At 49.4% G+C, this 25132-nt stretch overlaps 1 protein-coding gene across 1 annotated transcript in view; it reads left to right on the top strand.

Annotated features, from left to right (window-relative positions):
• Positions 1-25132, top strand: part of LOC122793530 (bifunctional heparan sulfate N-deacetylase/N-sulfotransferase 3-like) — a 1344847-nt gene that overhangs the window by 301106 nt on the left and 1018609 nt on the right. The window lies entirely within an intron of this gene.

The raw sequence follows: 25132 nt of genomic DNA, 5'->3' as shown, positions 1-25132 counted from the left end.
TGGCAACATACCTGTACCGAGACTATGTATCAAGACCTGTAGTGGTATTTGTCAATAGAAAATGCAATCCTACTTGCAATGTACATCAAATTACTTGCCTAGTTAAGCGTTCCACAGAGGAAGGCGCCAGGGAATGAAATAATGTTGTATATGTCTCTGGATAGAGTAGAAGCAATCAAAGGAGGAGAATGTTAGCAAAATACATATTTAAACATAATATGACGTGCAAATTTAGAAGCTAATAGTGTATAATGCATATTATTCTACCTGACAATATAGCAGTACAGCTTCTCATGCATGTAATTGCTTGTAGTGTAGCTGCAGTGTGATTGAACCTAACCTAGCAGTAACCAGTGCAGCAGGTGTATGTCAGTCAGCATTAGTCATCTGCTCGGTCAGAGAATAATACATGTATGTACAGGTATATCTGTCATCCCTCTACTGAGGAGGATAGGCTTGTGAGCTGTAACACAGAGTACAGCTGCTCAGCAGAGAGACACAGGAACCTAGTAGGACACGAGGTGAGGACTGAATATGAACAGTGTTGGAACCGTGTCAGAGCAGAACTTACCAAAGTACAGTCTAACTGAATATGTGGCTTGCAAGGTTGGGCTATCCTCATGGGAAAACATGTAATAAGCATTACCTGAGCACTGTTGTAGGAATACAATGTTCTGTACTCTAGCAATGTAAATGCCTTGTGACTGACAACATCATTAATGTGTGCAAAGGATGATAGTATACAGAATGCTCATACAGATGTAACATGTATAGAGTTGAACAAATGTCTAAACTTTGACTGCATACTCCTTTGCCTCCTGCTGCACAGCAATAAAATGTTATTAATCAGCGTCCTGTGTTAATGAGTGTCATGTTGAAAATTCCAATGAGTGTTACAGTTTGATCTAAAAGTCATAATTGACAGATGTTTACGTTCTAGCATTGGAATAGGTCAAGACAAACATCACAATGTCCATGTGTACCACATACACACAGCCAGTAACACGCAGTAGTAGTGCATGAAGGCATACACGACTGTGGGAATAGTACAGGACATATGGCACGTGCCAAGTGCAGATGCATGACACAAACACCAGGATGGGTGTCCCTGCAAAGAGGAACATGTGCCAACTACACCTCCCACAGATGTACTGGCAATAAAAACACATAACAAACACACAGACACACTACTGTGCAACACATGATTGCATCAGAGCCTGGTCAAACACCAACATGAAGCATGCACAAACAGGGACTTGAGTAATGTTTGCCTTAACACCCCCCCCATAGGCCAAAGAAGAATAGAATGGACATATGCATGTAATGCTGTGAAGGATGTGTGGTAGTCCTCAGTATCACAGTGTTAGGGACACAGATACACTGTCATCAACTGTGACGTATGTGCAGCGTACACAGCATACCTGCATGTAATACAGAGGACAATCATGTGCCACAGAAATATACAGTGGCGAAAGACTATAGTGGATAGACAATTGTACATGTGACAAACTATGAATATAGGTTCACACGGCCATAGGTACAGGGTAGGCCATCGTCCCAGGCCCAGCCATAATACTACACCATAGTTAGGATGACTTTGCCAACCTTCTGTGCCTCAGATGAAATACCCATGATATTGCTGTATCTCCGTCAAGCAGTGATAATGATGTAATCCCTGGCCTATACCTGCAATTCTCCATCCAATGGACAACATAGCTGCGAACAAGGCTAGGAAGGATGTTTGTCTCACATGTACTGTGATGTAGATCCACAGCATAATGATTGTCTGGGTGATATATGTGTCACCCAAACACATCCCATGAATGACCGTGACAAGGTAAATGTCACCTGCCCTAGTGATTCTGAGGGATGCGGATACAGTAGGTGAAGCATACACATGACATATGGGTTGACATGGCCTTGTATGTCAGGCACAGGTCAACACCAAACAGCAGGTATGTGACATGATGTGGCAGGGGTCCTACATGTGGGGCAGCATTACACAAAATGGTGTCATCCTGCATCTGTACAGCGATCAACCTATGTGGGCTTCCCAGCTGCTGTAGGTGTATGGTCAGACACAGTCTGAATGGGGCAACGTAGTAGATCATAGGTGTAACACGTAATGGGTACAAGGGAACAATGACCTAGCCTGATGTAGATGTGAATCCCTGCACCAACAGGTGGGCAATGTAGAAGACCCACACAACCACGATAGCAAGCGTGTGTGTGGAATGAATAGTGACCATCCAACACTGTCCCCTGATTCCTGGTAAACACCCCTGTGCTGGTGGACAGCCACCTATATGCTGGACAGGGTGACCTAGTACTTCTCCACAGGTATGATGTTGCATGGCGTTGCATTTAGCTGTGGGACATGTCCTGACAGCAGATATGCATACCTGGGAGGCCCTTGAAAGGATATCTGTGTCAGATGTCTGTCCCACTATGGCACCTGTTATGCAGTCATCTACAAACACTGTTGCCCATAGCACCCCTGTGTGTGCCTGTACCATGAAGATGTAGGTGTATGACAGGAGTGCACACATGGAAGGGCCCCATGGGACACCACTTCTGACAGGCAGTAGGTCTGATATGCTGCCAGCAACTATGACCGTGTGGGTTGTGTCACATAGACAGTTTACAACACATTCTGTGATGTGCGTGTTCACATCCCAGCCAATGGGTTTATCAGCGATACCTGAGGGGTAATGTGATGAAGGGCTTTGCCAGGTTGAGGTAGGCTGTATGGACTGCAACACCCCATCAGTGGCCTCGGCGACTGTCCTGAAAATGTCAACCATGCTTTAAAGGCATGAACCGCCCCTGAACAAGACAAACCGTGTGTGAGGCAAAGTAAGTATGTCCCCTATGCAGTCAGGTACGAGCCACAGTATGATCCCTCCCATTTCTTTGCCGATTGTTCCCCTCAGGGTAATGGGACAGTAATAACCAGCCTCAGTGGAGGTATTGGCCTTCTGACGTGGGACTACAGTTGCCATGTGACACAACCTGGGTACCCTACCTGAGGTGAGGCTACAAAGAAATAGCTGTCCTAACTGTGGGTCTAATTCATAACCGAGATAGTGGAGTACACAGCGGGGTCACCAGCTGGTCTCATCGATGCTATGTCCACTACCCTGGAGAGAGCATGTCCCACCTGTGTGTCACAGAACATTAGGTGACCACAAACCAGTGGTACACACATCTCCTCATGTGTGGGGAGGGTGTGGAGATGTCCTCACTGGACTTGTCAGCCTGTATGTTGGCAATGTGTGTATGTTGAGTAAACCCCACCTCTATGTGAACCCAGTCAGAGCATATGTGGGACTGAGCTCCCAGGTGTCCAGCATAGCAACTGAAGGTGGTATGATTGTTAGCCAGGTCCATGTAGGTATATCTGTGGAATGTGCCCTGGACTATTTCATGACAGTGTGTAAGTCTACACATATGATGACCAAGGGTGTCACACCTCACAAGGTGTCTGCTCCACCTTGTAGTAGCCACCTCCTCGTGTTGTACATTTTGTGTATGGCTGGGGTACACCACACTGGATGCTTGGCATTGGTACAGTGAACCACAGTTGGGTAAGTGAATGACTGGCTCATGCAGTCCTGTAGGTACTGGTAGATGGCAAATGTGATTTATGCAGTGGCTGCTGTACCATTGACCACTGGCTCAGGGTCCTTAAAGGAGACCACAGTACTGCGCAGTAGTGTGTAGTCTGCCTCTGAGCAAGCAATGTGTATGTTAACTGGCAACACTCACAGCAACGGATGCCAAAAGCAGAAGCCAATGTCCAAATAACATAGATCAACTTCTGCATGACAATATGTGTTATCATACATGTATTGACATGTGTCTGCCAATTACAATTGGAAATGCGCGGCAAGACTGGCCTAAAGTTTCCATGATGTACACAGTTTGGGGTGTTGTTCCGATAATAAAGTGGCAATACCTCCCAATCGTGACCTCTGGGTATGGTATGAAAGTGGTTGTTAACCTGCAACAATGGATGTATAGCATTGGTTTCTGGTGTCGGAAGACATGGTTCCTGTAGCACAACACAGTATGGGTAGTCAAGCACACATACACAATTGCTGAACACACAGCATCAGTGAAACCCACTGCTCACAAGGACACAGTCCGACAAGCTCTACACTTTACATATGCACAGTGGTGTCCATTGTAGGACCCAAAAATTGTGGAAAGAATCGAATAATGTGTTATTCCAACGCGTACCTGAACTCATTGTCGTCACAGGTACACATATGCACCGCAAGCGTGTTTAATGTTGCTGATAGCTGTCCATGTAATGCAGCACAGATGCACAGAAATACCCAGGGTACCGGGTCCATACAACTGCATCCACATCACACCTCCGCACACATGACGGATGTGTAATGGGTACTGTCAATTGTTGCAGTCAAGGGATTCTGGGTATGTAGACTCTGTGCTCGGTGTCGTTTCGCAGGCAATACTTTCTCCCGCCCCGTGGGAGGGATGTGTGCGTATCACCTGCCTCAGTCTCCGCTAATAATGCAAACCATACTCCGGAGAATGCTAAATGTAGGTGTGTAATGTGTACAGCCCCATACTACTGTCCAGTAGGCAATTGTCATGGATGGACACCCGTATGGCCAGAATGGCACCCACAACTGCAGACACGGGTAAATGACATAGCCGCGGGAAGGCATAACACAGGAAATACACATAGGGACTACAGTTGACATTCCACATACAAAGCAGGACCGTCGTGCCAACACCGGCGTACACAGCACTCAATCTGCCAGCAACAGACTGAGGAGCACCCGCTACCGTACAGCGTAACAGATGTGCGACCTGTGGAACACATACTAATGGCACACACACAACGTCAAGTAGGATATGTAAACTATGGCTTTCCCACCTATGAAGACAACATGGTTAAATGAATGCATAGGTAAGCAACATGTTCTGGTGGTGTTATAGTGGAAATACAGTGACGGATATGTCCCATTGGGACGTCTGCGGTTTAAATTGAGTATTTGCTAACCAGCATCGTTGGATGTATGTAATTTGTCCACAGTACTACATCACCTGGTTATGTAGCACCATGTGGAATGGGTAGTCCAACAGACATCCGCGATTCCTGAACACACAGTATCAGTGAAACCCACTGCTCACAAGGACACAGTCCGACAAGCTCTACACTTTACATATGCACAGTGGTGTCCAATGTAGGACCCAAAAATTTGTCTAAAGACAGGAATGCCGCATTCTTTCAACACTTAAGTGAACTCATTGACGTCACAGGTACACATATGCACCACAAACGTGTTTAATGTTGCTGATAGCTGTCCATGTAATGCAGCACAGATGCACAGAAATACACAGGGTACCGGGTCCATAGCACTGCATCCACATCACACTTCCGCACACAGGACGGATGTGTAATGGGTACTGTCAATTGTCGCGGTCAAGGGATTCTGGGTATGTAGACTCTGTGCTCGGTGTTGTTTCGCAGGCAATCCTTCCTCCCGCCCTGTGGGAGGGATGTGTGCGTAGCACCTGCCTTACTCCCGCTAATAATGCAAAACATACTCCGGAGAATGCTAAATGTAGGTGTGGAATGTGTACAGCCCTATACTAGTGTCCAGTAGGCAATTGTCATGGATGGACACCCGTATGTCAGGATGGCACCCACAACTGGAACCCGGGTAAATGACATAGCCGCGGTAAGGCATGACACAGGAAATACACATAGGGACCACAGTTGACATTCCACATACAGAGCTGGACTCTCGTGCCAACACCGGCGTACACAGCACTCAGTCTGCCAGCAACAGACTGAGGAGCACCCGCTACCGTACAGCGGAACAGATGTACGACCTGTGGAACACATACTAATGGCACACACACAACGTCAAGTAGGATATGTAAGCTATGGCATTCCCACCTATGAAGACAACATGGTTAAATGAATGCATAGGTAAGCAACATGTTCCGGTGGTGTTATATTGGAAATACAGTGACGGATATGTCCCATTGGGATGTCTGCGGTTTATATGAAGCAGTTGTTAACCAGCATCTTTGGATGTATGTCAATTGTTCACAGTACTAAATCAGCTGGTTATGTAGCACCATGTGGAATGGGTAGTCAAACAGACATCCGCGATTCCTGAACACACAGTATCAGTGAAATCCAATGCTCACAAGGACACAGTCCGACAAGCTCTACACTTTACATATGCACAGTGGTGTCCATTGTAGGACCCAAAAATTTGTCTAAAGACAGCTCTTCCGCCTTATTTAATCACCTAACGGAACTCATTGTAGTCACAGGTACACATATGCACCGCATGCGTGTTTAATGTTGCTGATAGCTCTCCATGTAATGCAGCACAGATGCACAGAAATACCCAGGGTACCGGGTCCATAGAACTGCATCCACATCACACTTCCGCACACATGACGGATGTGTAATGGGTACTGGCAATTGTTGCGGTCAAGGGATTCTGGGTATGTAGACTCTGTGCTCGGTGTTGTTTCGCAGGCAATCCTTCTACCCGCCCTGTGGGAGGGATTTCTGCGTAGCACCTGCCTTACTCTCCGCTAATAATGCAAACCATACTCCGGAGAATGCTAAATGTAGGTGTGGAATGTGTACAGCCCTATACTAGTGTCCAGTAGGCAATTGTCATGGATGGACACCCGTATGGCCAGGATGGCACCCACAACTGCAAACACGGGTAAATGACATAGCCGCGGTAAGGCATGACACAGGAAATACACATAGGGACCACAGTTGACATTCCACATACAGAGCCGGACTCTCGTGCCAACACCGGCGTACACAGCACTCAGTCTGCCAGCAACAGACTGAGGAGCACCCGCTACCGTACAGCGGAACAGATGTGCGACCTGTGGAACACATACTAATGGCACACACACAACGTCACGTAGGATGTGTAAACTATGGCATTCCCACCTACGAAGACAACATGGTTACATGAATGCATAGGTAAGCAACATGTTCTGGTGGTGTTATATTGGAAATATAGTGACGGATATGTCCCATTGGGATGTCTGAGGTTTATATGAAGCAGTTGGTAACCACCATCTTTGGATGTATGTCATTTGTTCACAGTACTAACGCAGCCGGTTATGTAGCACCATGTGGAATGGGTAGTCAAACAGACATCCGCGATTGGGGAACATACACCAGCAGTGAAAAGCACTGGGCAGGTGGACACAGTCCAGCAACATCTAACTTGACATATGCACATCGGTGTCCATTGTAGGACCCAAAATTCTGTTCAGAGCATGCCTGCTAGCTTCCTGCATTACTCATGTGATCTAATTGTCGTCACCACGTCACAGGTACACATAGGCACGCAAGCGTGTTCAATGTTGATGATAGCTGTCCATGAACTGCAGCACACATGCACAGAAATACCCAGGGTATCGGGTCCATACAGCTGCGTCCACATCACACTGCAGCACACATGAAGGATGTGTAATGGGTACTGTCCACTGTTGCAGTCAAGGGAGTCTGGGTATGTAGAATCTGGCCTCGGTGTTGTTTCGCAGGCAATCCTTTGTCCTGCCCCGTGGGAGGGACGTGTGCGTACACATCGTCACTCTCCGCTAATAATGCACACCATACTCCGGGAATGCAAAATGCAGGTGTGAAATGTGTACAGCCCCATACCAGTGTATAGTAGGCAATTCACATGGATGGACAAGCGTATGACTAAGATGGCACACATAAATGCAAACCCGGTGGAATTACACTGCCGTAGTAAAGCATTACACAAGTCATACACATAGGGACTACAGTTGACATTCCCCATACAAGAAACACAGACAACCAGCCGATGAAGTCCAAAGCAAAGGCAGGTACTGTAGGGACCGTCAGTGACCAACCAGAGCACACCAAGAATTAAAGGCAGTCACCATAGTGTATTGGAGCACTTCGTCTGCTTCATAAGCAGACTTATTCAGACTACATACAATGTAGTCCAACCTACTACATTTACAAGCATTAATTGGTTGGTACATTAGATGTGCTAGGTACTAATTACATGCCTTAAAGGCAGACAAGCGAACAAACCTTACTTGGGTTACACATCCCACACAGTGAGGACAACAGACATTGCTTGAAAGGTACAGTATTCATCGGAAAATGGAAATATATGTACATATATGAAACATGAACCAACATAAAATGTTTTCCAAATGTCTGACTGTGTAAGCTACATGTATATGTCCTACGGATTGTGCCAATATATTAACAGAACTGCAGACACCTAGTAATATGAATGAACCATAATATATACACATAAACCGTATGAATATGAGTACTGTAAAATAGACCAACGAAATGTAAAGATTCACAATGTGCTAATGTAACATTCATTTACAAGGTTACAGAAATAAATCAATCCAGACATCCATGTGTAAATACTAACAGAAGGCCAGCGAGGTGCTTGCCCTCACATGTACTGGGATGTCGTTCCACAGCATAGTGAGTGTCTGGGTGATGAATCCGTCCCAACAACACGTTCGATTAATGACAGTGTCAAGGTGTCGTCAGCTGCCCTTGTGGTTCTGAGGATCTACCTTATTTACGTGAAGCATAGTCATCAGATCTGGGTTCGACCTAGCCGTGCATGCCAGGCACGGGTCACCTCTGGGCAAGTGGTATGCAACTGTATACAGCTGGAATCCTTTCAGTCGGTCAGTATAACACATATACCTGAGACCCTGCATCCGTTTGTCGAAGAACTGTTGGTGCCTTTCCAGCTGCTGCAGGTGTTGGGTCAGATACATTCTCCAGGGGGCATTGGACCCAATCATAGGTCTATTGAGTGATGAGTACAACGGGACAATGACCTCCCGTGATCTAGATGTCAATCCCTTCATGATGATGTGGCCAATGTGGAAGGTCTACCCAACTATGTTAGCAACATGTGTGTCTAACGAGCGGTTAACAACAACACGTGTCCCCAGATCACTGGTAACCCCCTCCGTGTTCAGTGGACTGCCACCTATATGGTAGCTCGGGGTAACCTTGTTCATCCCGAAGGGTATGCCTATGCATTTCCTGGCATTTAGCTGTAGGACATGTCTCTGGTACCACTTATCCACATCTGTGAGGCACTCCTGAAGGATATCTGTGTCAGATGTGTGTCTGACCTTGGCATCCGGTTTGCAGTCGTATGCAAACATTGTCACCCATAACCCCTGTGTGTGCGTGTACATTGGAAACGTAGATGCTGGAAATAGTGGACCCAGGACTGAGCCCCATGGGACACCACCTGTGACTGGCTGTGAGTATGACATGGCGCCAGCAACTATGGCCATGTGTGTTCTGTGACCTAGCCCGTTTGCAACCCATAGGGCGATGTATGGATTTACATTCAAGATGACGGGTTTATCAAGTATACCGAGGGAGTATTGTGTCGACGGCCTCTGCCGGGTTGAGGTAGGCTGTATGGACTGGTTTACCCTCAGCAATGGCCTTGGTGACTGATTCTACAAAGTGAAACACGTGTAAAGGGCATGATCTGACTATGACCAAGCTAAACTGGGTTGTATCCAAAGTATGCGGGTCCCCTATGTCCTCATCTATGTGTCCCATTATGATCCATCTCCATGGCTTTGCAGATAAGGCTTGTCAAACTAATGGTATGGTAATACCCAGGGTCAGTGGAGGCACCATCTATGTGGAGTGTGACTACAGTCGCCCTGTGCTACTACTCAGGCGTATCCTGAGGTGAGGCTAGGATTACACAGCTGTCCGAAGTGTGGGTTAAATTCCCCATAGAGTTCCCGGAGTGCACAGCTGGGACACCATGTGGACCCATGGATGTTGTGTTAACTGCCTTGGGGCTGGATGTGGGTAATGCTGGACATACCAACGGCAGTCGTGCCACGTTCCCGAGTCCGATGCCCAAGGGACCACACACATAGCCGGCCTTAGGCATAGGCCAAGTAGGTAGCCGTCTAGGGTGTTGCTCTACTCGGGGCACCTTTCCAGACTCTATTTGGTGTAGGTAGACCAGGAGGGGGGTAGCGGGTGACGTATCGGTGGCAACCTCTGCCTAGGTCACCACTTACCCTAAGGCCACTCTTCTCGTGGGTAATACAGCGGTACCCACACCCAGGCGCGGGTCATCGCTAGGGTCATTGCTAGTATGGCACATCATCTACGTGGGAAGGAAAGCATATATCCCCAGACATAATGGCACAGCATAATGCCTGTTCGCCGCCAAAGGCAGACATACGTCACCCGCGTCGGTGCGGACGTACTGCGCGAGATGTCCGTTAACAATGCCGACAATGTGTCGCTTTGTGAAACAAACTCCACAGAGACATTCAATAATAGACAACGACGGACAACCCGATGTCCTCGTGTCTGAGCTGTTCAACCTGTTACGCCATGTTAAATGTGTGTAGCACAGCGGAACCGGGCCAAAAAAAGCAACGGACATGTCTGTGGCTCAGTGAACGTCGTCACGCAATGTTAAACCCTTGTAATATTGCGACACAGCCCATACATACGGAGGGTTAGTAATGGCAGTAGGTTAGTTCGATCAGACCGTGTGCAATTAGTATAACGAGATCTACAACGGATACACCGGACAATCGGCGCACACGGTTAAGACTAATTGGGGGGGGCCGTGACATGGTACCATGGACACGGACAAAACGTGCCCATGTGACTCATCTAACATTCGTACAGGGTCAGGGCGGTCCCGTACAGTGGGCGGACAAGACCAAACCCAAAGCACCACAGCAACACCCTGACAATCGAAGGCCTGTATGCATATGGGATATAAGCAGCTGTCATCTGAACAGCCCTGTGGTGACGACATATGCATCCTGGGCCATGAGCGAGGGGGAATTAGGAATGTTCAACATGCAGTACCGCACCTTTCCCAGCAGGGGAATGGATGCCTGTGACGTGCGTGTGTGCGGGGGGGGTGATATGTAAATGTACATAGGTACCACGGGTATGCATATTAATGACAACGAACAGCTAACGTGCACTGGTCACAGTAAGTCTCAAACGTGACTGCAGTCACGTTGGAATTATGACTATAGAACATATAGATGTGCACGTGTAAAGCGTCCATGCTGCAAAGACTGTTACATATATAAAGCTGTAAGTGCTTTCTGCACACGTCCGTCAACCGGATCAGACATATGTTACCGGAATAGTCACAAGTAACGCAAAACACGTAACCACACAGACACTGTAAACATATATAAACGGAATACGGATATGCATGTGCGCGTGCGCGTAACCCACAATCCGGACATGCGAGTGTGTGCGTGTGTGATCCAGTGGAACCAGGGAAGGTTACGGATGTCTCCTCCACACGTTTACATTCATAATTGTGAAATATATGCTTAAATAGTACCTATTGATTCCATGCTTTGTTATCGTAATGCTACTAATATACACATCGATATACAATAACCTGATCAACACACTACATCCTAAGGTGCACTCTCACCAATTATCAACTATGTGTCCGGATACTGATTGTATTTACCAATATTGTAGATATATTAACACATTGTTGCCGTATTATTGTTTCCATGAAGTAAGGCATGCAACACTGATATGTATATGTCACGTTATAATCAAGACTTGGAGCACTGTCCACCTAACTATGAGCAGGTTTATTGATTAATTCGCTTTAAACCGACTCTGAAGGAAGTGAATTAGGGACGGCTATGTCATGACATCCGTACTCCGACGGTGCCCCATGTTAGTAGTTGAGAGAGCTCAGTATCCTTTCACTGTGGAGTCTATCGTATTTGACAGTGTCTGTTTCAGCCGATATATGTTCCATAATGTCGTTTATGAAGATGGGCAGGACGCAAGGTTTGCTGTATTTACGCATACTAGCACGTGGATATAGATAGGCCATGTCATACAAACGATGGGTAGTCAAGCAGACATCCACGACTGGGGAACATACAGCGGCAGTCAATACCACTGGCCAGATGGGGACAGTCAAACACGTTCTACACTTTACAAATGCACATCGGTGTCCATTGTAGGACTCCAAAAATTCTGACTGTTTTGCCAGTATGCGCCAGAAAAAGCCAATCCGAGTACATACCGTGACTACGGCACCGCTGGACATATGCACCACCAGCGTGTTTAAGGTTGATGATACCTGCCCATGACATGCAGGACATATGAACAGAGGTCCCCAGACTGCCGTGTCCATACATGTGCGTCCATATCCCAGTTCCGCACACATGAAGGATGTGTCATGCGTACCGTGGGGGTTGCTGCCCTGGTATCCTGGGTATGCAAAATGGGTCTCGGTGTTGTTTGGCTGATAATCCGTTGTCCCGCCCGTGGGAGGGCTGCGGGTACAGGACGTGCCTTAGTCCCCAGTAAGGATGCAAAGCACCCATAGGGTAATGCTAAAGGCATGTGTGAAATGTGTTCAGCCCTACATCAGTGTCGAGTAGGCATTTCCCAAGGATGGACAAACGTACGGACAAGATGGCACCCATAATAGCAAGCCTGGTGGAATCACACAGCCGTAGTAGGGCATGACACAGGACATAAACATGGAAACAGCAGTACATACACCCCGTAGACATCCATCCTGCCATGCGAATCCCAGCGTACACAGCAGCGAAGGTGCTATCCAGTATGTGGGGATCACCCGCCTCCACTCGGCGGAACATACCTGCGACCTGCGGAACACATATTAATGGCACACCAACAACGTGAAGTAGGAAGGCCATACTATCGCTAAAATATGGAGTTCACACACATAACCGACATACTGTCATGAATTCATAGGTTCTACATGTACCGGCTGTGTTATACTGACAATTCAGTGGCGGATAGTTCACAATGGTACCTGTGAGGATTATGTAAAGCTGTTGCCAACCTGCAGGACTACAGTAACACCCTATGGGTAGATTGTGGAAGGACACGGGTTACGTAGCACTACATAATATGGGTAGGCGGACAGACATCCGGGAATGGGGAACATACGGCGGCAGTCAAACCCACTGGCCGAATGGACACAGTCCAACATGTGCTAAACTTTACATATGCACATCGGTGTCCATTGCAGGACCCAAATATAACTCCTTAAGTGAGTGTGAGCAACATAGTGTGAACCGGAAGAGGTGACAGCCGTTACTACGGCACAGGTAGATATGTGCACCACAGGTGTCTTCAAGGGTGATGACAGCCGTCCATGAAATGCAGGACATATGAATAGGACTCCCCAGGCTGCTGCATCCATACACGTACGTCCACATCCCATTTCTGCACACATGAAGGGTGTGCAAGGGGTACTGTCGACGGTTGCAGACATGGGATCGTGGGTATGCATATATGGGTGTCGGTGTGGATTGGCAGATGATTCACCGTCCCGCCCCGTGTGCGGGACGTGGCCATGGCATATGCGTTACTCCGCAATACTAATACCGATCATCCACCGGAAATGGAGAATGCAGCTGTGAAATGTTGACAGCCCGATACTAGTGTCCAGTAGGCAGTTCCCATGGATGGACAAACGTACGGCCAAGATGGCACCCATAGCTGCCAACCTGGGGGAATCCCACAGCTGTTGCAAGGCATAACCCAGGGAATACAGATACGGTGTACAGTACACACACCCCATTCAAAGAAAGACCGCTGGGCAGATACCGGCGTACACAACACACCATGTGCCAGCACATGTATGGGGATCACACGCTTCCATACAGTGGAACAGATGGGTCACCTGTGTAAAGATACCAATGGCACAATCTCCACGTCTGCTGGGAATGACATAGGAAGGTCAAACTATGGCGTTGACACCAAAGAAAGACATCCTTCGGTGAATTAATAGGATTGATGTCAATACAACATGGCAAACACCCAATGAACAGGGAAGACTTGCTGGCACCCTATGGCCCCAAACAATGTCACACATAGGTAGATGGAACAGTCAACATAAACATTTCGTCCACGACAGGTCGCATATGGTATCCAAAGGTACTTCATAGACATGTATGCGCTATCACCCGTTGGCCCCGTGAGACTTACACATAACATGGAAGTATCCAGGCTTTAAATGTCCACCCTTACACTTCCATTTGTCACTTTCTATGCGAGCAATGGGGATGTAGCCACAGCATAGAAAGCAGAGACGTACTGCTAACGAAACACACACATGTCACCATCACAGAAAGCATACTATGAACACACGTATTACATGATATTGTACTATGCAACACAAACAAACCGGAAACATGCAGCAAGAATAGTCACCGTAGTTCGACACAACCCAAGTCTTCGTAACATTTGAACAGTTCATGAAAACATGCAACGTTTTCGTTGTTTCCACAATGTGTGCAGGACATATGCTATGTCTACGAATGTTCACAAACAACAATGTGAGTCCTAACATGATTTTAAATATCACACTGTTGATCGTGAACACTGTAACAATTTGCTTATTCAGATGTATGGTCGAAAGCAACGGAAACACACACACACACGGAAGGGACGGGAGATGAACCTACGCCTATTTACATGAACTCAGTACAGTATGAATCAATTACACAACGCTACCGAGTTAACTGACGTGAGCGCTGTCGAAGGCATACATGTAGGCTGCTGACGTCACCCGCAAGACAATAGTTGGCAATAGCCAAGGCATGTGTTGCAGAGTGTCTAAAAGCATAATCAGTCGCAGAGGCAGCTGGAAACACACACACACACGGAAGGGACGGGGGACGAACCGACGACTATCTACATGAACACACTACTGTATGAAGCATTTACAGAACGCGCTACCGAGTTTGCTAAACAGAGCGCTGTCACAGGCATACTTGTAGGCTGCTGACGTCAGCCGCAAGACAATAGTTGGCAATAGCCAAGGCATGTGTTGCGGAGCGTCTAAAAGCATAATCAGTCGCAGAGGCAGCTGAAAACACACACACACGCACGGAAGGGACGGGGGACGAACCTACGACTATCTACATGAACACACTACTGTATGAAGCATTTACAGAACGCTACGAGTTTGCTAAACAGGCGCTGTCACAGGCATACTTGTAGGCTGCTGGCGTCAGCCGCAAGACAATAGTTGGCAATAGCCAAGGCATGTGTTGCGGGCGTCTAAAAGCATAATCAGTCGCAGAGGCAGCTGGAAACACACACACACACACACGGAAGGGACGGGGACAAACCTACGACTATCTACATGAACACACTACTGTATGAAGCATTTACAGAACGCTACCGAGTTTGCTAATCAGAGCGCTGTCACAGGCATACTTGTAGGCTGCTGACGTCAGCCGCAAGACAATAGTTGGCAATAGCCAAGGCATGTGTTGCGGGGCGTCTAAAAGCATAATCAGTCGCAGAGGCAGCTGGAAACACACACACACACGCACACGGAAGGGACGGGGACGAACCTACGACTATCTACATGAACACACTACTGTATGAAGCATTTACAGAACGCGCTACCGAGTTTGCTAAACAGAGCGCTGTCACAGGCATACTTGTAGGCTGCTGACGTCAGCCGCAAGACAATAGTTGGCAATAGCCAAGGCATGTGTTGCGGAGCGTCTAAAAGCATAATCAGTCGCAGAGGCAGCTGGAAACACACACACACACACACGGAAGGGACGGGGGACGAACCTACGACTATCTACATGAACACACTACTGTATGAAGCATTTACAGAACGCTACCGAGTTTGCTAAACAGGCGCTGTCACAGGCATACTTGTAGGCTGCTGGCGTCAGCCGCCAAGACAATAGTTGGCAATAGCCAAGGCATGTGTTGCGGAGCGTCTAAAAGCATAATCAGTCGCAGAGGCAGCTGGAAACACACACACACGCACACGGAAGGGACGGGGGACGAACCTACGACTATCTACATGAACACACTACTGTATGAAGCATTTACAGAACGCGCTACCGAGTTTGCTAAACAGAGCGCTGTCACAGGCATACTTGTAGGCTGCTGACGTCAGCCGCAAGACAATAGTTGGCAATAGCCAAGGCATGTGTTGCGGAGCGTCTAAAAGCATAATCAGTCGCAGAGGCAGCTGGAAACACACACACACACGCACACGGAAGGGACGGGGGACGAACCTACGACTATCTACATGAACACACTACTGTATGAAGCATTTACAGAACGCGCTACCGAGTTTGCTAAACAGGCGCTGTCACAGGCATACTTGTAGGCTGCTGACGTCAGCCGCAAGACAATAGTTGGCAATAGCCAAGGCATGTGTTGCGGAGCGTCTAAAAGCATAATCAGTCGCAGAGGCAGCTGGAAACACACACACACACGCACACGGAAGGGACGGGGGACGAACCTACGACTATCTACATGAACACACTACTGTATGAAGCATTTACAGAACGCGCTACCGAGTTTGCTAAACAGAGCGCTGTCACAGGCATACTTGTAGGCTGCTGGCGTCAGCCGCAAGACAATAGTTGGCAATAGCCAAGGCATGTGTTGCGGAGCGTCTAAAAGCATAATCAGTCGCAGAGGCAGCTGGAAACACACACACGCACACGGAAGGGACGGGGGACGAACCTACGACTATCTACATGAACACACTACTGTATGAAGCATTTACAGAACGCGCTACCGAGTTTGCTAAACAGAGCGCTGTCACAGGCATACTTGTAGGCTGCTGACGTCAGCCGCAAGACAATAGTTGGCAATAGCCAAGGCATGTGTTGCGGAGCGTCTAAAAGCATAATCAGTCGCAGAGGCAGATGGAAACACACACACACACACACACACACACACACACACACACACACACACACACGGAAAGGACGGGGGACGAACCTACGCCTATCTACATGAACACACTACAGTATGAAGCATTTACAGAACGCGCTACCGAGTTTACTGAGCAGAGCGCTGTCAGGAGGCATACCCCTACGTGAGTGGTATCATTTGCAAAGGCAATGCGCCCGCTCGGGTGTTCGGACAGAGTGCGCAGTCACGCAGTCTGTTACCATCCCAAGGTCGCCGTACACTAACACGTTAGTGCTGCAGTCGAGAATAACAAGTAACTACTGATCAGTACATCACTGCATACTGGGCATGCTCAGACACTTAGACTCGGCACAGGGCAGACATGCATACACATGTTGCGGCGGCAGGGGTGGCGTAAGTTGGACCGTCGTGTGTGTCCAGCCACACAACAGAAACCTGGCCATGCCACAGGCGTGGCCGTTGCGTAGGGGATAGAGGCATGCACCCGGGGTATTACTGCAGGCGGCTGCGGTGTGCACTGTGCTGTGTGTCTATCTACACAGCTGCCTACTGGGCATGCTCAGACACTTAGAGTCGGCACAGATCAGACATGCATACACATGGTGCGGCGGCATGGGTGGCGGAATGCGGACCATCCTGTGTGTCCGGCCACACAACAGTAACGGGCGCATGCCACAGACGTTGTTGTTGCTGCAGGGAATATGTAGGTGCAATTAACCATGTGTAGGACTGGCCTACAGTTTGTTGCATGCTACAGACAACCCTCACAAACACAGGATACCTTCACAGATGTCCTGAGGACACTGGTGAGTGGGCATGCTCTCACAACAGCACCGTTTGTGTGACATGAACCACCCATACATAGCCTGGGAACATTACCCATGGCGCAACACAATCGCCAGCAGTCCCAGGTGTTCACACACCTGGCCACTGTTAAACAGCCATGCACCATACATACCAGGGGATGTCTGACAGTTCTGCCCATCACGCATGGTGAGGATAGGCCCCACACAGGATGTACAGCCCTCAATGGTGATGCAAGACCGTATAGTGGATCCACTGGTCATCCACTCACTGTAACCAACACCAGCATGGGGGACCTCAGTGATGACCTCTCCACAGAAAACCACACACATCATATGACCGGTGTGGTACCCTACATGTCCTCCATGCCAATGTTGAACAGAGGCCAGACCAGAAAACGCCTACCGAATGCCTTCCCGACCACCCACATGCATGTCTGCAACAGGCAAACATGATGACATCAGGACCTTGTCCACCACAGGTAGGCACATGGTGTGGTGGACCGCAGCCACTGACTACCTGTACATCAACAGTTGGAGCTACTACATGGCAGGGCAATGACAGTACCAGGAAACCATCACCCATTCATACCGGCGTCACCATACGGCCCCACATACCAACATCCAGGTCCGCTCGTGGGAGTGGTACTGCAGAGGGCACATGAGACAACCACAGGGCCTTCCCTAACTGTGGTAAGGACATGGTTGGGGACACACAGACCTGCCTGGAAATGGTCCAGAATGGTACAACAGTCACTGCACCCACAGACATTGTCTGCATACCACAGGACATGTTCCATGCATACATCCCCCCCCCAACAGGGAACATATCCATCCCACCAGAGTGTATCCTCCAAAACATGTCATATGGCCTGGGGTGATCCCATATCTCTATGGCGTTTGACACGTCAGCAATGGGCACCGATGGTTTCCCTGGCTGTGTGCTACCCATCCTCTTTGAGGCCCTCGGCCCACACATGCGGCCACTGTGTCATGTTAGCCTTACTATGGGCTATGTCCCCAATGGATGCCATATGGCATCTGTGGTCCCACTATGCCAGGGTAGTGCTCCTATGGACTGTCAACAGCCACACCCTATCGCTTGACAAGTGTTGTCTGCAAAGCTGTGTGGAGGTCCATACAGGTGGTCATGGTTACAGATAGCGGTGTACAGTCAATTACGGAACATACCCACAACTACATAGTCAAGGGCGGATCCTGCCTCCCGAACCTGCTCGTCCAGTCTGGAGTGTTCACCAAGGCCATTGATGGGGATATGTGGGTTTGCACACAGTACCATGACCTGGTGGGAGCGTTCAGAGCACACTACACATGGGACCCATGTAAAGGCTCGCCAGCATACATGTGGGGACATATGTCACCCGATGCTTCTCACACAGGTTGGAGGTCACACCACACAGGGTTGGTGCTGAAGGTGCTTTGTCACACTCATATCTGGACCCAGTGGAGGGCCACAGGGCTCACTCCTGTGCACCCTGCCAGATGGCATCCGACCTTCCAATGTGCATGCAATCATAGGGGGATTGTAGCAGACAAGGTATGCAGATGACTACGCACCGGCCGACATACCCAGCACACCATGTTACACGTACATCCACCTAGGGCGTCATAGACATGGCTGACTGGTGCCAGAGCCATGGCCTGCTAACAAATGCCAGAGAAGGTGCAGCCCTACCCAGTGTGAAGAACATGTTCGTCCCAATGTCACATGTAGGTGGTACGCCATTGAAGATGGTGGACATGTTCAGGGTAATGGCTACCACACCTGTTGGCAACCTCTGTCAACACACACAATGGCAATGTGGGTGTGAAGACATTCCATTGTGGCCTCCTGGTCTGGATGGAATGGCAACCACATCAGGGGTGTTCATTGTACCCCTGTACACATCACACACCAGTGCAATGACTGCGTACAATGGCACATGTGGCCTGTAGCTAACCTGACGCCTGCAGCACTCGGAAGGACCATAAGCGTTCCACAAGACGGGGATGGCGCTGCTAGGACATGTGTCACAAGGTGCACGGCCAAGGGGACACTGGCTGTGGATCTGCACAGCACAGCTGCTCCGTGGTGATCTGTGCCCGACATACACGGCCATGTCTGACCTGGGTGACATGGGCACATTCCACCTCCCAGGCCCCATGCGAACACGGGCACAGAAGCGACTGTCAGACACCTCAACCCAAAGATGAGTGGGACGTGCTGGGGGAACAGGGTAACAGCCAGACACACACTACAACACGGGGAGGAGTGCCAGGCCATGTGAAGGAAAGGCCCTGACTGCCTTTGTCCAGGACTGCTACTGACGTGTGGATGTGTGACTATAGTTAATTGCCAGTCAACCTCTGTGTGTCACTGCTAGACCAGGGACTGGGGACTGATGGATATGGCATCACCATCCTGAGGGGTGTTAGATGCCACACACAGTAATGCTAGGTCCACACATGTCGTAGGGCACATATCCTGTCACGTTCATGTGTGCCTATGTACCTATGTAGGGGTCCATGCCAGATGTGGGTAACTGTGCTATGCTGATTTTGCCAGACATGCCTGTGGGTACACCACGACTACACGTGGGGAACTAATTACAGTGCTCCCAGTAGGCACGTGCAAGTACACCATCAGTATCATACGGGTTAACTGCACCGACATGGTGCTACACATGTAACCACCACACATACTGTGTACACATATCAATGAATGGTGCACCTGTCCTGCATGGTATGTCTGCTGCATGATGTCCGTGCAGAACACACATCACATACACACCTGTCACCAGCCATACACACACACCACAACATACACAGCACGTACTATGCGGACACAGGTATCACATACACCTCTCACTATCGTGTCCACCCTGTGCATCATAATATGTCAGCTTAACCGTGCATTGATGGTGTGGCTCACAGTTATGCGGCAGAGACTTAATCATTTGCACAGGGTGATATGTGTGCCACAGGCATGGGCTGTACCAATGGATGACATCATGTGTGTGTGTAAGGGCCAGTGCATTGAGTGGGCATGACTATGTAGATTGCATGTGGGTGTGGTGGAGCCCTACAGTTGTGTCTGCTGTGTGTGGGTGTGTGTGTACACAGTTCAGTCATCTGTGATGCCTACACGGGCTATGCTTGGCAGCCCCTGACTGTACAGTGCAGGTGTTATGGCTCACTGTGTCTGCCGGCGAAGTGACCCACGCCTGCCTGGGGTCGCACGGGCACGACCGGGTGGAGGTACAGACTGTCCACTCTCCGATGTCACATGTCCGCTGGAAACGTGCCCACGACGGGGCCGTCCAGGGCCACGTCCACGTGGCCTGCTCTGTCCAGGTGTGGATGGTGTGGTAGCAGCTGCAGTGCTACTGCTACCATCACTGTCTGTGTGGGCATGGGAGGTGGCACGCACACGCTGACCTGCAGCAGGTGGTGTTGCTGGCACACGCCCACGTGCCCTATGCCTCACCCCTACCTGGTGTTCCTGCACGGAGTGCGCACGCTCAAGGATGGCCAAGCCTCGGTCGATGAGACCAGCCATATCGCCCAATCTCCTATCCAGAACATCGGCAAGATGCTGTTGTGCATTCGCCAATGCCTGGATGCTGTCATTTAGGGTACGGATTGCAGACCTCTGCAGCCTCTGCCCCTCCTGGTTCTGCCGTTCGGCACGTGCCTGCGCCGCCATTACAGTCTGGAACATGCGTCTGGTTATACCAGCTGCTGCACGCTGGACGGCAGGTGTATGTCTAGCGGTGCTCCCCCTACGGGCAGCACCTGCCACATGCCTGCGTGGCACTGCACCAGTCCTTACACTGGCAACATCGTGTGTCCCCACACCTTCTGCAGCCACCACACATTCCTGCTCGGGGACAACAGGCGCTGACTGACCGTCATCTATGGGCAACGGTGTTGGGGTATGTGTCGGCATCTGAACTGTGTGCAGGGATGAAAGGGACGTATGTGTGATGTTCTCCAGTGGCACAGTCTCTGCCTGTGACGACCCTGCCTGTGCCTCATGCACATGCTCATCACCACTAGTATCTGTGGGGACACTAGCATCAGATTGACCGCAGGAGGGTAACGCACCTACAGCACCTGTCAATACAAAGACATACCATCGGTTACAATACAGACACACACACACACACACACACACACACACACACACACACACACACACACACACACACACACACACACACACACACACACACACACACACACACACAGCATGCATGTGATTATGCAGGTGGCATGCAGCATTCACACAACACAGACCAGTGAATGCAGACCAGACATTCTTAGTGGCAGTATGTACACTGCCCTGGTGGGGACAGTACAACAGGCAGGTGTCATTTAGTAGGCATGCAGTACACACATTCATGGTAGTTTGCATGCATCAGCGTGATACACCGTGTGGCCACGGGCAAGTTGGGAGTACACATGGCTGGCAACAGTATGTAATGTACACCGCAAACATGTGCGGTATCATGTGGACGTGTGAAGATGGTGTCCCACCACATGCACCACATCATGATGGCTGTCATGGTGCAGTGTGATGTGTACAGTGTACAGATACAATGTATGTGTAACAGTGATGTCTGTGTAGGTACGTTTGCTGTGAGCTGTGTGCATAGCTGTACGGTGTGTGGTGCGGGCTCTGTGCCACTGCACAGTAGCAGGACACAGCTATGTGTCTGTGCGATGCGTGACCTGGACGCATTACATTGCCATGTCTGTAAGCCAGTTCAGCTGCTCAGCAGCACATATATGGTGGACATTGGAGGCACCTGTAGTAGCTGTGGAGAGGAATGTCATGTCACTGGTGTACTACATCAGATGTCCAGGGGTCCACTACATTGATGAACCCACTATGTGTGTACAGGGTGCAATGGTGAGTACCCACTGTGGATGTGCTGTGTGGCAACATGCCTGTAGGTATCAACCATGGCCTTGTCTGTCTGACTCATTGACAATTGTGTGTGGTAGACATTGTGCACACGGCCCTGTGGTGGCCCATGTGACATACACCCATACTAGTGTGACGTGTCACATTCTCTACGGATATGCTGACAGTGTGTATGTCTGCTATGTTGTGCATAGGTCATATCATGGTGTGACAATGCTGCAGCCAGACATCCACGTGCATGGGACATGGCATGCGCCATGTCACAACGTGTGCACGCGATGCAGGGGCATGGGTCACATTGGTAACACCTGTGCTCTGGCCAGATCACAGCTCACTCTGTGGTACTGTGTCCATACTGCACTGGCATACCAATGCATACTACACATGCAGCCATTGTGTAACACATACACCATTGTATGCATAGCTGAATGCACGTAACACACCAATTGGTTGTGTGGTGTCATACCACTCTACGTAGCAGGTGTATCTACTGTACATGGGTGGTGTGTATGTCGGGTGGTGCGAGCTGTATACCGTGACGGGGCACACACAGGTGAGCATGTCATGCCTAGACACATGGGGAATATCAATACAGCAGAACATGCGTTTGACTGGCAACAGACTTACCTGCAACAGACCCTTGGCCTTGCGACACGCCAGACGTACCTGTAAAGGCATTACACAAAGGTATACACATTAGCCATTACTATCTCCACGGTCAGCACTGTGCATGACACATCATGCATGTGTGTGGTTGCATGTGCTATGCACATGTCTGCTAACACAACATAGCATACAATGGTTTGCATGTTGTGTGGCCATATACCTGGCATGTATTGCTATATCATGTGTTGTACTATGACACCCACACCCACGTCGCCTATCATACAAACATGCAACACTGACTTACCATGCAGCTCCAGGCTCATAGCTCGGGAGACACCCACCTCCACGATGGACGCAGGTGTTTCTGCGTGTTGTTCCGTGGGTGTCCCCAGACTAGCCAGGAGCTCCTCCGTAGCTGTGAGTGGGGGCTGTGTTGGTGGCCCACCACCTGTCCCACGTTGTTGCCTGGCGATTGCAGCGGCACGCTGTCTTGCATGCTGGATCAGGTCTGTGCAGTGCCTGCGGATTTGTTGGTAGCTGCGGTTGGTTCCGCCCACGCTGTTCACCCTCCTGCACAACTCATCCCACATCTCCTGCCGTTCTTGTGCCTGCTGTGGCACATGGCTAAACAGGGCGTTGTAGTTACTCTGGAGGTATGGTATGATGACCTCCTCCTCCTGTCGGCTAAATGGTGGAAGCCGGGAACGTGGCATTATCTGGAAGACATAATGATGGTGGCAGGTCACATTCACACTGCTGTGCTGGCATACTGTTGGAAATGCATTGCTATGACATGTACGACATCTGCACAGTGATCTGTGAAGGGCATCATGGCGGTGACACAGCCGATGTTGTGGCTTCACACCATTGAGCACTGGGTGTCACATCATATCTGTGTGCCACCCCATCACACTGTGCACGCACCATGTAGATGTTAGCCTGCCATGGACATGTGTACCTGGCTGCACCTATGTCCATATCAGTTGGCATATGTCCCCATGTGACGTCTGTGCTACTGTTCACCTGTACACTGTGTATATGTCAGTACACATCACGTCTGTGTCCATTGTGAACGTCAGCAGCGGCACTGTACACATACACATGGACACCTGCACATGCATGTGTTGTGCCATGTACTTCCACACAGCACTGTACCGGTGCTGGACAACTTGCCCCAGCTCACCTGTGTTACGTATGTGATACACATGGAGCAATGTGTAACCATGACACATTGGCAGGAAAGGCCATGCATAGCGTGTACGCACACATTGTGCAGAGCATCACACAGCACCTGTAACATGACAGGGTGCATTGCCACCACATTACTACTGTGTATGGTTGATAGTGAGAGTGCCTTTTGTCCATTGCACCATGTGGGACCGTGATAGCTCATGCAGCCTTGCTGGCCATCTCTGCATGATATGGCAGGGTATGCCACATACATGGCAATGGGTGTGACCCACTCAGGGGCTGACGGTATTGGCAGGGTGGCTGTCCATTGCTTTTGTCATAGCTGTGTGAAAATGGACATTCCACATGTTTATCACCATGGTGTGGACACTGTCCTCCAGCGAGGTATGCTGTCGCTGCTTGTTGAGGGTGTGTGTGGTGCATGCAGGTATCACACATCCATGCATACACTGTAGCCCTGGCAGGTGCTATGTGCTGGGATGTTGATCGACACAGTGCTGTATGTGTACACACACCGCTATCCCATGCACATGGATATCTGCCTGAACTGATGTGGGTAACACATATGTGTACATACATTGCCGCTGCCACCCACATGTCTGCTGCTGCACTACACACCGCCATCCCTCCCTGTGTGAATGTGGTGTTGGCCTCAGCAGAGGTATCCGTGTATGGGGACATGGATGTTCACATAGCAGGCCCACTGATGGTATCGTCGATCTGACCATACACATATGATGCACCCTCACACATACGACCCATTCATATTGTTGTTCACAATGGTGAGACGCGTATATTGCTATGCCGGAGGCATACACAGAC

Source organism: Protopterus annectens, chromosome 2.part0 (genome assembly GCF_019279795.1).
Source record: "Protopterus annectens isolate FY-2018-M chromosome 2.part0, PAN1.0, whole genome shotgun sequence".
Classification (NCBI taxonomy): domain Eukaryota; kingdom Metazoa; phylum Chordata; order Ceratodontiformes; family Protopteridae; genus Protopterus; species Protopterus annectens.
This window is presented reverse-complemented; position numbering and strand designations above follow the sequence as displayed.